Source organism: Entelurus aequoreus, linkage group LG14 (genome assembly GCF_033978785.1).
Source record: "Entelurus aequoreus isolate RoL-2023_Sb linkage group LG14, RoL_Eaeq_v1.1, whole genome shotgun sequence".
Lineage (NCBI taxonomy): Eukaryota > Metazoa > Chordata > Actinopteri > Syngnathiformes > Syngnathidae > Entelurus > Entelurus aequoreus.
The window spans coordinates 36,284,666-36,300,266 of record NC_084744.1 but is presented as its reverse complement, the minus strand read 5'-3'; the positions used below and the strand labels follow the sequence as shown (position 1 = coordinate 36,300,266).

Sequence of the window (15,601 nt, the reverse complement as noted above, 5' to 3'; positions counted from 1 at the left end):
CAGATCTGATAAAAAAATAGTCTAATTAGAGGACCACCAAGAACTGAAAGTAGCGCCGATAGGCCAACACTTTACAGCCTTGGACAAGTTGAAAGCCAAAAAAAAAATTAAAGGTGAAGTGAAGTGAATTATATTGATTAAAGCACCGGGAGCTGGTAAATGGGTTATACTTCTTTAGCGCTTTTCTACCTTTTTAAGGAACTCAAAGCGCTTTGACACTATTTCCACATTCACCCATTCACACACACACATTCACACACACTGATGGCGGGAGCTGCCATGCAAGGCACTAATCAGGAGCAAGGGTGAAGTGTCTTGCTCAAGGACACAACGGAAATGACTAGGATGGTAGAAAGTGGGGATTGAACCAGGAACCCTCAGGTTGCTGGCACAGCCACTCTACCACACCGCCCCTTATTTATAATGCTAGTGACAGTTCAGTTGGAAAAAGTCCTCTTAATTACCCGGTGGGTAAAATGTCTTGCCCAAGGACACAACGGCAGTGACCAGTGGGGATCAAACCTGGAACCCTCAAGTTACTGGCATGGCCGTTCTGTCACACCGCCCCTTATTTATAATGCCAGTGACAGTTCAGTTGGAAAAAGTCCTCTTAAAAGACAACAATGTCTGCTTGGTAAAATAAAAACCAGGACTACGACCACAGACTCACAACTAAAACGGTTACTATAGAGTTTGTTTTCACGGCAGAGGATGATGCCCACTTCGGATATTGGTTAGATCTGATCGTTTTATGAAGTCCTTCACATTACAAAAAAATGTGATATACAATATAGTATCAGTATATATATATATATATATAGTACAATATAGTAATATAATATGTCCTCTCTGAGCTGCCACCTTATGGTGGTAGAGAAGTTTGCGTGTCCCAATGATCCTAGGAGCTATGATGTCCAGGGACTTCTATGCCCCCTGGTAGGGTCTCCCAAGACAAACGGGTCCTAGGTGAGGGATCAGACAAAGAGCACCTTGAAGACTTCTATGTAAAATAAAAACAAAAGAACCCAGATTTCCCTCGCCCGGACGCGGGTCACTGGGGCCCCCCTCTGGAGCTAGGCCAGGATGTGGGGCACAATGGCAAGCCCCTGGTACAGCCCGAAGAGGCAACGTTGGTCCCTCCTCCAATGAGCTCACCACTCATACGAGGGGCCGTAGAGGTCGGGAGCGATGTGAGCTGGGCGGCAGCCGAAGGCAGGGCACTTGGCGGTCCCATCCTCGGCTACATAAGCTAGATCTTGGGACGTGGAACATCACCTCACTGGGGGGGAAGGAACCTGAGCTAGTGCGTGAGGTGGAGAAGTTCCGGCTAGGTATAGTCGGACTCACTTTGACGCACAGCAAGGGCTCTGGAACCAGTTCTCTATCACTGCTCCCCTCACCTCCCAGGGGGTGATCAAGGGTGATGGGTCAAATGCAGAGAATCATTTGGCCACACCTTGTGTGTGTGTGTGACAATCATTGGCACTTGAACTTTAATTAGAAGCACTGTGAGATACATATCAGTGTCACGGCAAAGGTTCTGAATACTTAGGACCATGTCCTATTTCACTTTTTCTTCAGTACATTGGCAAACATTTCTACATGAGTTTTTTTTGTCCAGATGGGTGCTGAGTGGACATTCATGAGGAATACAATCAACTTGTTTTCATTTTAGCAATAGGCTGCAATGAAAGAGTGAAATATTTTTCTTTAGTTGTGGGAACACAATGTTTCTTTTTATAAAAAAAAAATGTTGTCCTTCCCTGCGCTAGCCAAAGTTTGGGGTCCATGGTATTTGGGGAGTTTCTTTTTTCACTTCCTGTCCTCTCGTGAAATGTCTACGCCTCTGTATGGAACGACCAGTCTTCTGGCCAACAGTAGTAGTAAATGCTACCAAGTTCTTTTTGGGTTTGCTAAGATACGATGAGCTATCCCAAATAGTCCGCTTAGAGGATTGGGGTCGATCTTTTTGTTAATGACAAAAGACAAGTATTAAAAATGTCAGTCCAGTATGGACAAAGCCAACACAGAGTATGTTTTAAATTAGCTGAAGACTGTTGACACCGATCACATCATAGCAATATTCTGTCATACAGCTCGGCCAGCCGGACCTTGGCATAATAATAATAATATTATTATTATAATTGTGTAACTGTTGAAATTGTAGTGGAATTTCTGCCTTTTTCACCTTTTTCTGTGTTGTACCATTTGAAGAGCATATGTGTGTAAAAGTTGAGCGTATGTTCGCCCTGACATTGTACAAGATGTTTGGATTGTTTGTTATGGCTAAGGGATTCTAGGATGTTGCAGAAATAGCAGGTCCAAAACAACTGGACCTTGACACACGAGGGAAACACATCAATAACCAAGTAGACCAAGTCTAGGCATGATTCGCATGATTCTCGCTTCATCCAACGTCTCCGGAGACACTGTCTGTTTGCATGGCAATTCAATCCAACCTTGTACCATTTGATTATGGGTAAATAAAACTTTTGTACTAAATTCACTTTTGTTGCTGTTTAAGATTGGGACATTCCACCACATAAAATTCATGAGAAAACTCAACTAAGGTCTTTCTATTGCCCCCTGACAAAATGCACTAATCAAAGTACTTCAATTGGATGGCAATTTAGAGGCGGTAATGTATGTAGATATATTATTATGTAATTATTATAATATATGCAAATATATTATTATATAATTATTATAATATTATAGAATTTTTATAATATATGTACATATATTATTATATAATTATTATAATGTATGTACATATATTATTATATAATTATTATAATATTAAATAATTGTTATAATATATGTAGATATATTATTACATAATTATTATAATATATGTATATATATTATTAGATGAAATATGAGCCAATGCTTAGAAATTGTGGAGAAGATGAAATTGAAAAGGAAAAATAAAACTGATTTTAAAAAAACTAAAATGTGTGTAGGATCTCATTAAGAAGCACCTCGCTAACTAAAAGGCTTGCTAGTCTTCACACACACACACACACACACACGCACACGCACACACATGCACACACACACAAACGCACACGCACACGCACACGCACACACACACACACACACACAAACACACACGCACACGCACACGCACACACACGCACACGCACACACACACACACACACACACACAAACGCATCATCATCATCGGCGGTCACTCGTGGTCGAGTATGACTGTCCTCCTTCCTGGCCCTTGTGGGTCTTCAGGTGGGCGTGGAGGCCGATTCTGGACCCGATTATTCTGGGGCAATGTGGACAAGGGAATGTAGTGGTGGTGGGTTTGGGTTGGGCCTACTTGATGGATGCTCTCTCCTTTCTTAGTCTGCGCTTGTCTTGTGCAGCATGGCGGAGGTCGTCATTATATTGCGCGGCACCCTCACGGACAAGGTTTCTCCACATCGTTCTGTCTGTTGCCTTGATTTCCCAAGACTTAAGGTCTATGCGACACTTTGTCAGGTTTGCCTTGATGTTATCCTTAAATCTCTTCTTTTGACCTCCCGGGGCCCGTTTCCCTTCAACAAGCTGTGAATAAAGAACTTGTTTTGGGAGGCGAGAGTCAGGCATGCGGACTACATGGCCAGTCCATCTAAGTTGGTTTTGGGCAATCGTGGCAGTGATGGTGGGCAAGCCAGCCTCCTCCAGGACGCTGGTGTTGGTGCGTCGGTCCTCCCAGCTGATCCTGAGGATTTTTCTGAGACATCTATGATGGTAGGTCTCGAGTGCCTTTAAGTGCCTGCTGTAGGTGGTCCAGGCTTCTGACCCATACAGAAGGGTGGGGAGCACGACTGCTTTGTAGACCAGAATTTTGGTCTTTGCTTGGAGGTCACGGTTCTCGAAGACTCGCTTCCTCAGCCTTGAGAAGGCCCCACTGGCACAGCTGAGGCGGTGGTGAATTTCATCGTCAATGACAGCTTTAGATGACAGGAGGCTCCCGAGATATTGGAAGTGGTCCACATTTTCCAGTCGGATTTTGTCAATTGAGAGGTTTGGGGGCAAGACAGGCGCACTACTGTTTGGTGGTGATTGGTGGAGGATTTGGGTTTTCTTTATATTGATGGCAAGACCAAGCTGTTTGTATGCCTTCGCAAAAGCAGACAGAGTGCACTGTAGGTCCTCTTCTGAGAGGGCTACGAGGGCATTATCGTCTGCATACTGCAGCTCCATGATGGATATGGTGGTGGTTTGACCTTTAGCCCTGAAACGGTTGATGTTGAGGAGTTGACCGTCGGTTCTGTACATTATTTTGACTCCCTGGGGCAGATGTATGTTTGTGAGATGGAGGATAGTAGCAACAAAGATGGAAAATAGTGTTGGAGCGATGACACATCCCTGTTTTACACCTGTGTCTACACTAAAGGGTTCCGTTTCATCTCCACTGCCACTGAGCACTGTGGCTGACATGTTATCATGCAGTAGTCTCAGTACCCGGATGTATTTGTCTGGGCAGCCAATCTTGGACAGAACCAGCCAAAGGGCCTGACGGTTAACCGAGTCGAAGGCTTTGGTGAGGTCTATGAAGGCCATGTATAATGATTGGTTTTGTTCCCGGCATTTTTCTTGCAGTTGTCGTGCAATGAAAATCATGTCTGTGGTGCCTCTGCTTGGGCGAAATCCACTCTGAGACTCAGGAAGCGCGCTTTCTGACAGGGGGGTGAGTCTGTTGGCCAAAACCCGAGCGAGGGCTTTCCCTATGGTGGACAGGAGAAAGATGCCACGGTAATTCCCACAGTCTGCCTTGTCTCCTTTCTTAAATATGTTGACAATTAGGGCATCTCTGAGCTGTGCAGGGATTTCCTCTTCTTCCCATATTTTGAGAAGCAGGGCATGGATGTGCTTGGTAAGATCGGGTCCGCCTTTCTTCAGGACCTCTGTTGGAATGCCGTCGGGCCCAGCAGCCTTGTTGTTCCTCATCTTCCCAATGGCATCCTGCAGCTCATCCAAGGTAGGTGGTTCTCCCATGCTTTCATCTGTGGGTTGTTGTGGGAGTTGGTCAAGAGCCTCCATCTCAGGTATAGTGTCCCTGTTTAAGAGGTCCTCATAGTGTTCTTTCCACCTGTTTGAAATTGCGTCCTTGTCCTTCAGCAGCAGCAGACCATCCTTTGAGCGAAGGGGGGTTAGGCAGCGGTGGCTGGGACCATACACCACTCTTGTGGCATTGAAGAAGCCTCTCGTGTCTCCAGAGTCAGCGAGCTGCTCGATCTCCAGAGCCTTCTTTGTCCACCACTGGTTCTTCAGTTTCCTAACCTGTGTTTGGACAGCTGCCTTCGCTTTGGCGTGGGCTACTCTTTTCACTTTGCAGTGGATGTGGTTTTGCCAAGTGATGAAAGCTTGCCGCTTGTTGTCAATTAGTTGCTGGATCTCAGTGTCGTTCTCATCAAACCAGTCTTGATGTCTCCGCTTTTTGAGACCAAGGATATTTTTGCAGGATTTCATTATAGTAGTCGAAAGTGTGCTCCAGTGTGTTTCCGTATCCTCTGGGTACTGTTTGGGCAACGCTGCGCTAAAGGCCTCCTGCAGCTGTTGTTGGTAGGTGGTGTCACTCAACAGCTCGATGTTAATTCTTGGCCGGCACTGTCTTTTCTGCATCCGTCTTTTCCGCATTAAGCGGATGGACATGATGGAGCGAATGAGGCGGTGGTCGGTCCAGCAGTCGTCTGCACTGGTCATTGCTCTGGTGTTTAGGACGTCGCAACGGTCTTTAGAGCGGACAATGACATAGTCAATGAGATGCCACAGATGCACACACACTCTGGTCACATGACTTGCGACACTTAACACACACACACTCTGGTCACATGACATCATTTGACTTGCGACACTTAACACACACACTCTGGTCACATGACATCATTTCAAGCCAAATGTATGAACAGAACATCACTAAGCCTGGAGGAGCAATTGAGCAAAACATCAACGTAGGCAAGGCAAGGCAAGGCAACTTTATTTGTATAGCGCTTTTCATACACAAGGCAGACTCAAAGTGCTTCACAGACAACAAAGTGAAATGAAAGAAAATAAAAGCAAAATTAAAATGCAGACAATAAAAATAAAAACAGTGCAGACGTTAAAAGTTAAAAGATTAAAAGATTTAGCTGAAAGCTAAGGTGAACATAAAAGTCTTCAGTCTAGTTTTAAAAGTAGTGAGAGTTGGGGAGAGTCTGACATCTTCAGGAAGTTTATTCCAGCTATGTGTTGCATAGTGACTGAATGATGATCTCCCTTGATTTGAGTTTACTCTTGGAACCGCTAACAGATTGGTCTCAGAAGATCTTAGTGATCTAGAGGGCGTATATAGTGGGAGCATATCAGTGATATACTTGGGCCCTAGACCATGTAGTGATTTATATGTGAGCAGGAGGATTTTGAAATCTATTCTCTGATGTACAGGGAGCCAATGTAAGGATTTAAGAATTGGTGTAATGTGCTCACATTTTTTGGTCTTTGTTAGAACTCTAGCAGCAGCGTTCTGAACAAGCTGTAGCTGCCTGACAGTTTTTTTGGGAAGACCTGCAAGGAGACCATTACAATAGTCTAGCCTACTGGTAATAAAGGCATGTACAAGTTTTTCTAAGTCTTGAGCTGACATGAGCCCTCTAAGTCTTTTTACATTTTTGAGGTGATAGTAGGCCGATTTTGTTACTGATTTGATGTGACTGTCGAAATGTAAATCAGAATCTAAAATAACCCCAAGATTTCTGGCTTTATTTGAGGTTTTCAGGGACAGTGATTTAAGGTGTTGGATGACTTTAAACCTTTCTTTTTTAGCACCAAAAACAATTATCTCAGTTTTATCTTCATTTAGTTGTAGGAAATTTTGGCACATCCAGTGTTTGACTTGCTCAATGCACTGGCACAGAAGATCTATGGGGCGATAGTCATTTGGTGATAGCGCTACATAGATTTGGGTGTCATCGGCATAGCAATGATGGTCAATGTTATTATTTTGCATGATTTGTCCTAGTGGGAGCATATAGATGTTAAATAAAGTCGGCCCCAAGATTGAACCTTGGGGGACTCCACACGTTACGTTGGTTGGTTCTGATACAAAGTCACCAATGGAAACAAAATAGTTCCTATCTTGTAGATATGACTTGAACCAGCTTAAAACTGTGCCTGAGATCCCCACCCAGTTTTCCAACCTGTCCAAAAGTATTGAGTGGTCGACAGTGTCAAATGCAGCACTGAGGTCCAAAAGCATTAATACTGAAGTTTTGCCAGAGTCTGTGTTTAGACGGATGTCATTTATAACTTTAAGAAGGGCCGTCTCTGTGCTATGAAGAGGTCGAAATCCTGACTGGAAGTTGTTGTGGCAGCCAGTAGAAGCCAAGAAGTGATTTAGTTGTTGGAGGACAACTTTCTCAATTATTTTACTTATGAATGGTAGATTTGAAATTGGTCTGTAGTTGTTGATAACAGAGGCATCTAGGCTCTGCTTTTTTAGAAGAGGTTTAATGACGTACACAAATATGTAGTTGTTGTTTTATTATTATTATTATTGTTGTTGTTGTTTGTTGAGAATGTTCTACTTAGTGGAAGTGGTGATCTCAAACAATCAGGAGACCGCGTGCAGCGTACAGGTTAACAAATGTTTCAAGTCCCAAATACACCCAAGAGTGAAGTGAGGTAAACAAAGAGGAACTAAGCAGCGAATTTAGTGCTAAAAAATACCAAGTGTGTCCACACCCACACACAAATGTTAAAAACTAATCACCCCCAGGTGTTAAATAGTGCCATAACTACTAATCACCCCCAGGTGTTAAATAGTGCCATAACTACTAATCACCCCCATGTGTTAAATAGTGCCATAACTACTAATCACCCCAGGTGTTAAATAGTGCCATAACTACTAATCACCACCAGGTGTTAAATAGTGCCATAACTACTAATCACCCCCAGGTGTTAAATAGTGCCATAACTACTAATCACCCCCAGGTGTTAAATAGTGCCATAACTACTAATCACCCCCTGGTGTTAAATAGTGCCATAACTACTAATCACCCCCAGGTGTTAAATAGTGCCATAACTACTAATCACCCCCAGGTGTTAAATAGTGCCATAACTACTAATCACCCCCATGTGTTAAATAGTGCCATAACTACTAATCACCCCCAGGTGTTAAATAGTGCCATAACTACTAATCACCCCCAGGTGTTAAATAGTGCCATAACTACTAATCACCCCCAGGTGTTAAATAGTGCCATAACTACTAATCACCCCCATGTGTTAAATAGTGCCATAACTACTAATCACCCCCAGGTGTTAAATAGTGCCATAACTACTAATCACCCCCAGGTGTTAAATAGTGCCATAACTACTAATCACCCCCATGTGTTAAATAGTGCCATAACTACTAATCACCCCCAGGTGTTAAATAGTGCCATAACTACTAATCACCCCCAGGTGTTAAATAGTGCCATAACTACTAATCACCCCCAGGTGTTAAATAGTGCCATAACTACTAATCACCCCCATGTGTTAAATAGTGCCATAACTACTAATCACCCCCAGGTGTTAAATAGTGCCATAACTACTAATCACCCCCAGGTGTTAAATAGTGCCATAACTACTAATCACCCCCATGTGTTAAATAGTGCCATAACTACTAATCACCCCAGGTGTTAAATAGTGCCATAACTACTAATCACCACCAGGTGTTAAATAGTGCCATAACTACTAATCACCCCCAGGTGTTAAATAGTGCCATAACTACTAATCACCCCCAGGTGTTAAATAGTGCCATAACTACTAATCACCCCCTGGTGTTAAATAGTGCCATAACTACTAATCACCCCCAGGTGTTAAATAGTGCCATAACTACTAATCACCACCAGGTGTTAAATAGTGCCATAACTACTAATCACCCCCATGTGTTAAATAGTGCCATAACTACTAATCACCCCCAGGTGTTAAATAGTGCCATAACTACTAATCACCCCCATGTGTTAAATAGTGCCATAACTACTAATCACCCCCAGGTGTTAAATAGTGCCATAACTACTAATCACCCCCAGGTGTTAAATAGTGCCATAACTACTAATCACCCCCAGGTGTTAAATAGTGCCATAACTACTAATCACCCCCATGTGTTAAATAGTGCCATAACTACTAATCACCCCCAGGTGTTAAATAGTGCCATAACTACTAATCACCCCCAGGTGTTAAATAGTGCCATAACTACTAATCACCCCCATGTGTTAAATAGTGCCATAACTACTAATCACCCCCAGGTGTTAAATAGTGCCATAACTACTAATCACCCCCAGGTGTTAAATAGTGCCATAACTACTAATCACCCCCAGGTGTTAAATAGTGCCATAACTACTAATCACCCCCATGTGTTAAATAGTGCCATAACTACTAATCACCCCCAGGTGTTAAATAGTGCCATAACTACTAATCACCACCAGGTGTTAAATAGTGCCATAACTACTAATCACCACCAGGTGTTAAATAGTGCCATAACTACTAATCACCCCCAGGTGTTAAATAGTGCCATAACTACTAATCACCCCCAGGTGTTAAATAGTGCCATAACTACTAATCACCACCAGGTGTTAAATAGTGCCATAACTACTAATCACCACCAGGTGTTAAATAGTGCCATAACTACTAATCACCCCCAGGTGTTAAATAGTGCCATAACTACTAATCACCCCCAGGTGTTAAATAGTGCCATAACTACTAATCACCCCCAGGTGTTAAATAGTGCCATAACTACTAATCACCCCCATGTGTTAAATAGTGCCATAACTACAAATCACCCCCAGGTGTTAAATAGTGCCATAACTACTAATCACCCCCAGGTGTTAAATAGTGCCATAACTACTAATCACCCCCAGGTGTTAAATAGTGCCATAACTACTAATCACCCCCAGGTGTTAAATAGTGCCATAACTACTAATCATCCCCAGGTGTTAAATAGTGCCATAACTACTAATCACCCCCAGGTGTTAAATAGTGCCATAACTACTAATCACCCCCAGGTGTTAAATAGTGCCATAACTACTAATCACCACCAGGTGTTAAATAGTGCCATAACTACTAATCACCACCAGGTGTTAAATAGTGCCATAACTACTAATCACTCCCAGGTGTTAAATAGTGCCATAACTACTAATCACCCCCAGGTGTTAAATAGTGCCATAACTACTAATCACCCCCATGTGTTAAATAGTGCCATAACTACTAATCACCCCCAGGTGTTAAATAGTGCCATAACTACTAATCACCACCAGGTGTTAAATAGTGCCATAACTACTAATCACCACCAGGTGTTAAATAGTGCCATAACTACTAATCACCCCCAGGTGTTAAATAGTGCCATAACTACTAATCACCACCAGGTGTTAAATAGTGCCATAACTACTAATCACGCACAGGTGTTAAATAGTGCCATAACTACTAATCACCCCCAGGTGTTAAATAGTGCCATAACTACTAATCACCCCCAGGTGTTAAATAGTGCCATAACTACTAATCACCCCCAGGTGTTAAATAGTGCCATAACTACTAATCACCCCCATGTGTTAAATAGTGCCATAACTACTAATCACCCCCAGGTGTTAAATAGTGCCACAACTACTAATCACCCCCAGGTGTTAAATAGTGCCATAACTACTAATCACCCCCAGGTGTTAAATAGTGCCATAACTACTAATCACCCCCAGGTGTTAAATAGTGCCATAACTACTAATCACCCCCAGGGGTTAAATAGTGCCATAACTACTAATCATCCCCAGGTGTTAAATAGTGCCATAACTACTAATCACCCCCAGGTGTTAAATAGTGCCATAACTACTAATCACCCCCAGGTGTTAAATAGTGCCATAACTACTAATCATCCCCAGGTGTTAAATAGTGCCATAACTACTAATCACCACCAGGTGTTAAATAGTGCCATAACTACTAATCACCACCAGGTGTTAAATAGTGCCATAACTACTAATCACTCCCAGGTGTTAAATAGTGCCATAACTACTAATCACCCCCAGGTGTTAAATAGTGCCATAACTACTAATCCCCCCAGGGGTTAAATAGTGCCATAACTACTAATCACCCCCAGGTGTTAAATAGTGCCATAACTACTAATCACCCCCAGGTGTTAAATAGTGCCATAACTACTAATCACCCCCAGGTGTTAAATAGTGCCATAACTACTAATCACCCCCAGGTGTTAAATAGTGCCATAACTACTAATCACCCCCAGGTGTTAAATAGTGCCATAACTACTAATCACCCCCAGGTGTTAAATAGTGCCATAACTACTAATCACCCCCAGGTGTTAAATAGTGCCATAACTACTAATCACCACCAGGTGTTAAATAGTGCCATAACTACTAATCACCCCCAGGTGTTAAATAGTGCCATAACTACTAATCATCCCCAGGTGTTAAATAGTGCCATAACTACTAATCACCCCCAGGTGTTAAATAGTGCCATAACTACTAATCACCCCCAGGTGTTAAATAGTGCCATAACTACTAATCATCCCCAGGTGTTAAATAGTGCCATAACTACTAATCACCACCAGGTGTTAAATAGTGCCATGACTACTAATCACTCCCAGGTGTTAAATAGTGCCATAACTACTAATCACCACCAGGTGTTAAATAGTGCCATAACTACTAATCACCCCCAGGTGTTAAATAGTGCCATAACTACTAATCCCCCCCAGGTGTTAAATAGTGCCATAACTACTAATCACCCCCAGGGGTTAAATAGTGCCATAACTACTAATCACCCCCAGGTGTTAAATAGTGCCATAACTACTAATCATCCCCAGGTGTTAAATAGTGCCATAACTACTAATCATCCCCATGTGTTAAATAGTGCCATAACTACTAATCACCCCCAGGTGTTAAATAGTGCCATAACTACTAATCACCCCCAGGTGTTAAATAGTGCCATAACTACTAATCACCCCAGGTGTTAAATAGTGCCATAACTACTAATCACCCCCAGGTGTTAAATAGTGCCATAACTACTAATCACCCCCAGGTGTTAAATAGTGCCATAACTACTAATCACCCCCAGGGGTTAAATAGTGCCATAACTACTAATCACCCCCAGGTGTTAAATAGTGCCATAACTACTAATCACCCCCAGGTGTTAAATAGTGCCATAACTACTAATCACCCCCAGGGGTTAAATAGTGCCATAACTACTAATCACCCCCAGGTGTTAAATAGTGCCATAACTACTAATCACCCCAGGCGTTAAATCAGGGGTAGGCAAATTATTTTTTTACCGGGGGCCGCATGAGCAACCCGAGCACTGCTGGAGGGCCACATCGACAATATTTCAATTAAATTTTGCTCAATATTATTTTTGATATACCGTACGATAAATAATAATAATAATAATAATAATAATTAATAATAATAATAATACTTTCATTTAACCTAACTTATCTTTATACAAAAGCAGATTGCTTTTGATGGTTTTATTTTCAACACCGTCTTACACTACACTTCCTGATGTATAATACAATGCAAAAATGTCAATTTCTGCACAGGGTTAATTTAAAGTTCATCCTGCATCCTCTCTAAAAGTCCAACATTTTTCCCCGTCAGATTTGGACAACCATCTGTTGTCACACCTGCCAGCTTGTCCCATTTCAGTCCTAACATGTCCAAACACGCATTTACCTATGTGAACAAGTCATTACCTGTGGTTGTCCCTTTTAATTGACTGCATGGCTGCCAGCTACTCCGTGATTTGAAAGTCTGCAGTTATCCCACGTAAGAAGATGAGCAGCTGGGCGGTGTCACGTACATCGCAGCTCTCATCCAAAGCCAGCCAAAAACATTCAAAGTCGGCCGTTCTGTTCTTCAGCTGAAGCTCCAAGTTTCCGGGCATACAGCGCAACAGAGTCCAATAAGCACTCCTTAATAAACTCTCCGTCAGAAAACGCCTTACTTTTTCTGGCGATTTTGTGAGAAATGACGAAACTTGTCCTGACGGCTGCATCTCTGGGGGTGTGAAATATGACAAAAAGTCCTTGTTGGGTTTGCAGTTTTACCATCAACGCATCAGCCTCCCTTGCGTGCAGTTCATCGAACAGATTCCGGTATTTTCCTGGTGCTTCGTCATGTAGTGGCGATTCAAATGATATTCTTTAAACACAGCAAGCTGTGTACCACAAATTAAGCACACGGCTTTACCTTTCATTTCTGTAAAGAAATACTTGGCAGTCCATGTCTTGTTGGAAAGACGCCATTCCTTATCAACTTTTCTCTTTTTAGCGTCTCGGGGGTAACCGTGAGTGGGGAGGCGGGGCCGGCGGACCGACGGCGCCCGCTCCAAGATGGCGGCGAGGAGGCGTGGACGAGGGAGCGGCAAGGCGGGGTGTGCTGGGAGCGACGCCGCAATCAGCATAAGGTGCGTGGAGCGCGCAGCTGTGGACAGTGCAATCACCCTCTCGGACCGCATAAGAGGGCGAGAGATGTGAACATCAAGAGAGAGACACGGAGAAAGATGGCGGACGGGAGGAAACCATCCTCTGCTACCACGCGAACGACGGCGACGTGCTGCTGGAAAGCAGACGGCGGACGGAAGGAAACCATTGGTGTGCTCACGTAAGAAAAGGCAGCTGCTTCTGAATAGCACGCAAAAGACTGTTATTGAAATAATAAAGAAGTCTAAAGCGTCGCACGACAATGGATGGTCCTGAGAACCCGCACGGCAGTTAGGACTGTCACACTTGTCGCTGTGCACCTTCACTCACAGGCTACACACGGACATACGCACATAAATAACACTTTTCACAATAAAAGCAGCACAGTTGTATTGCGCGCACGACATAGATGTTTTTTAAAACTTTATTTTGTCATCTGTGATTGCCGCTGTTCACATTCACTCACACACGCGCTTACGTCCACACGGAAGCAATACAAATAACGCTTTTCAAAACAAAAGCAGCACCGTTGTGTTGCACACTCGACATAGATATCTTTTTTAATTTATTTTGTAATTTATGATTGGCCTCACGCGGGCCAGACAGGGACGCACAAAGGGCTGAATGTGGCCCGCGGGCCGCAGAAGGTCCGGGTCTGCGTTAAATAGTGTCATAACTACTAATCACCCCCAGGTGTTAACTAGTGCCCAGGTGATGAGTGAAACCATGACTACTAATCACTCCCAGGTGTTAAATAGTGCCCAGGTGATGAGTGAAACCATGACTACTAATCACTCCCAGGTGTTAAATAGTGCCCAGGTGATGAGTGAAACCATGACTACTAATCACTCCCATGTATTAAATAGTGCCCAGGTGATGAGTGAAACCATGACTACTAATCACTCCCATGTATTAGATAGTGCCCAGGTGATGAGTGAAACCATGACTACTAATCACCCCCAGGTGTTAAATAGTGCCCAGGTGATGAGTGAAACCATGACTACTAATCACTCCCAGGTGTTAAATAGTGCCCAGGTGATGAGTGAAACCATGACTACTAATCACTCCCAGGTGTTAAATAGTGCCCAGGTGATGAGTGAAGCCATGACTACTAATCACTCCCAGGTGTTAAATAGTGCCCAGGTGATGAGTGAAACCATGACTACTAATCACCCCCAGGTGTTAAATAGTGCCCAGGTGATGAGTGAAACCATGACTACTAATCACTCCCAGGTGTTAAATAGTGCCCAGGTGATAAGTGAAACCATGACTACTAATCACCCCCAGGTGTTAAGTTAAATAGTGCCCAGGTGATGAGTGAAACCATGACTACTAATCACTCCCAGGTGTTAAATAGTACCCTGTGATGAGTGGCAGCATGTAAAAACCATGACTACTAATCACCCCCAGGTGTTAAATAGTGCCCAGGTGATGAGTGAAACCATAACTACTAATCACTCCCAGGTGTTAAATAGTGCCCAGGTGATAAGTGAAACCATGACTACTAATCACCCCCAGGTGTTAAATAGTGCCCAGGTGATGAGTGAAACCATGACTACTAATCACTCCCAGGTGTTAAATAGTACCCTGTGATGAGTGGCAGCATGTAAAAACCATGACTACTAATCACCCCAGGTGGTGAAGACAACTGTGTGAAGCCAGTGCAGGAACAACACCAACAGAGCAGGAAGTGGAAACAAAATAAGAGCACAAGAAAGGAAGTGAACCAAAAACAAGTAAACATAGAATGGCCTAACAAATCATAACAGTTATTATTATTAGCATTCATTATTATTATCCCAATATTATTTCTATTTAAATTCTTAAACACTTTTTTCTGTCCATCATTTATTGGCATATGATCAGTAAGACACTGTTAGTCATATACTATATATATATATATATATATATATATATATATATATATATATATATATATATATATATATATATATATATATATATATATATATATATATATATATATATATATATATATATATATATATATATATATATATCTTAAAGTAGCCCTGCCCATGGTAATGAATTGATTTCAATTCATTACCATGGGCGGGGCTACTTTAAGATATGAGTCTTCTGAGCTTTAAGTTTTGTGATGGAAGTTCATGTGCTGGTGTTAGTTTGAGGTAGTTTGTGGTATTTTC

At 42.6% G+C, this 15,601-nt stretch overlaps 1 protein-coding gene across 3 annotated transcripts in view; it reads right to left on the bottom strand.

The window, feature by feature from the left end:
• The window catches only part of brinp2 (bone morphogenetic protein/retinoic acid inducible neural-specific 2), a 255,555-nt gene that overhangs the window by 24,190 nt on the left and 215,764 nt on the right, over nucleotides 1-15,601 (bottom strand). The gene's annotated exons all lie outside the window — the stretch shown is intronic.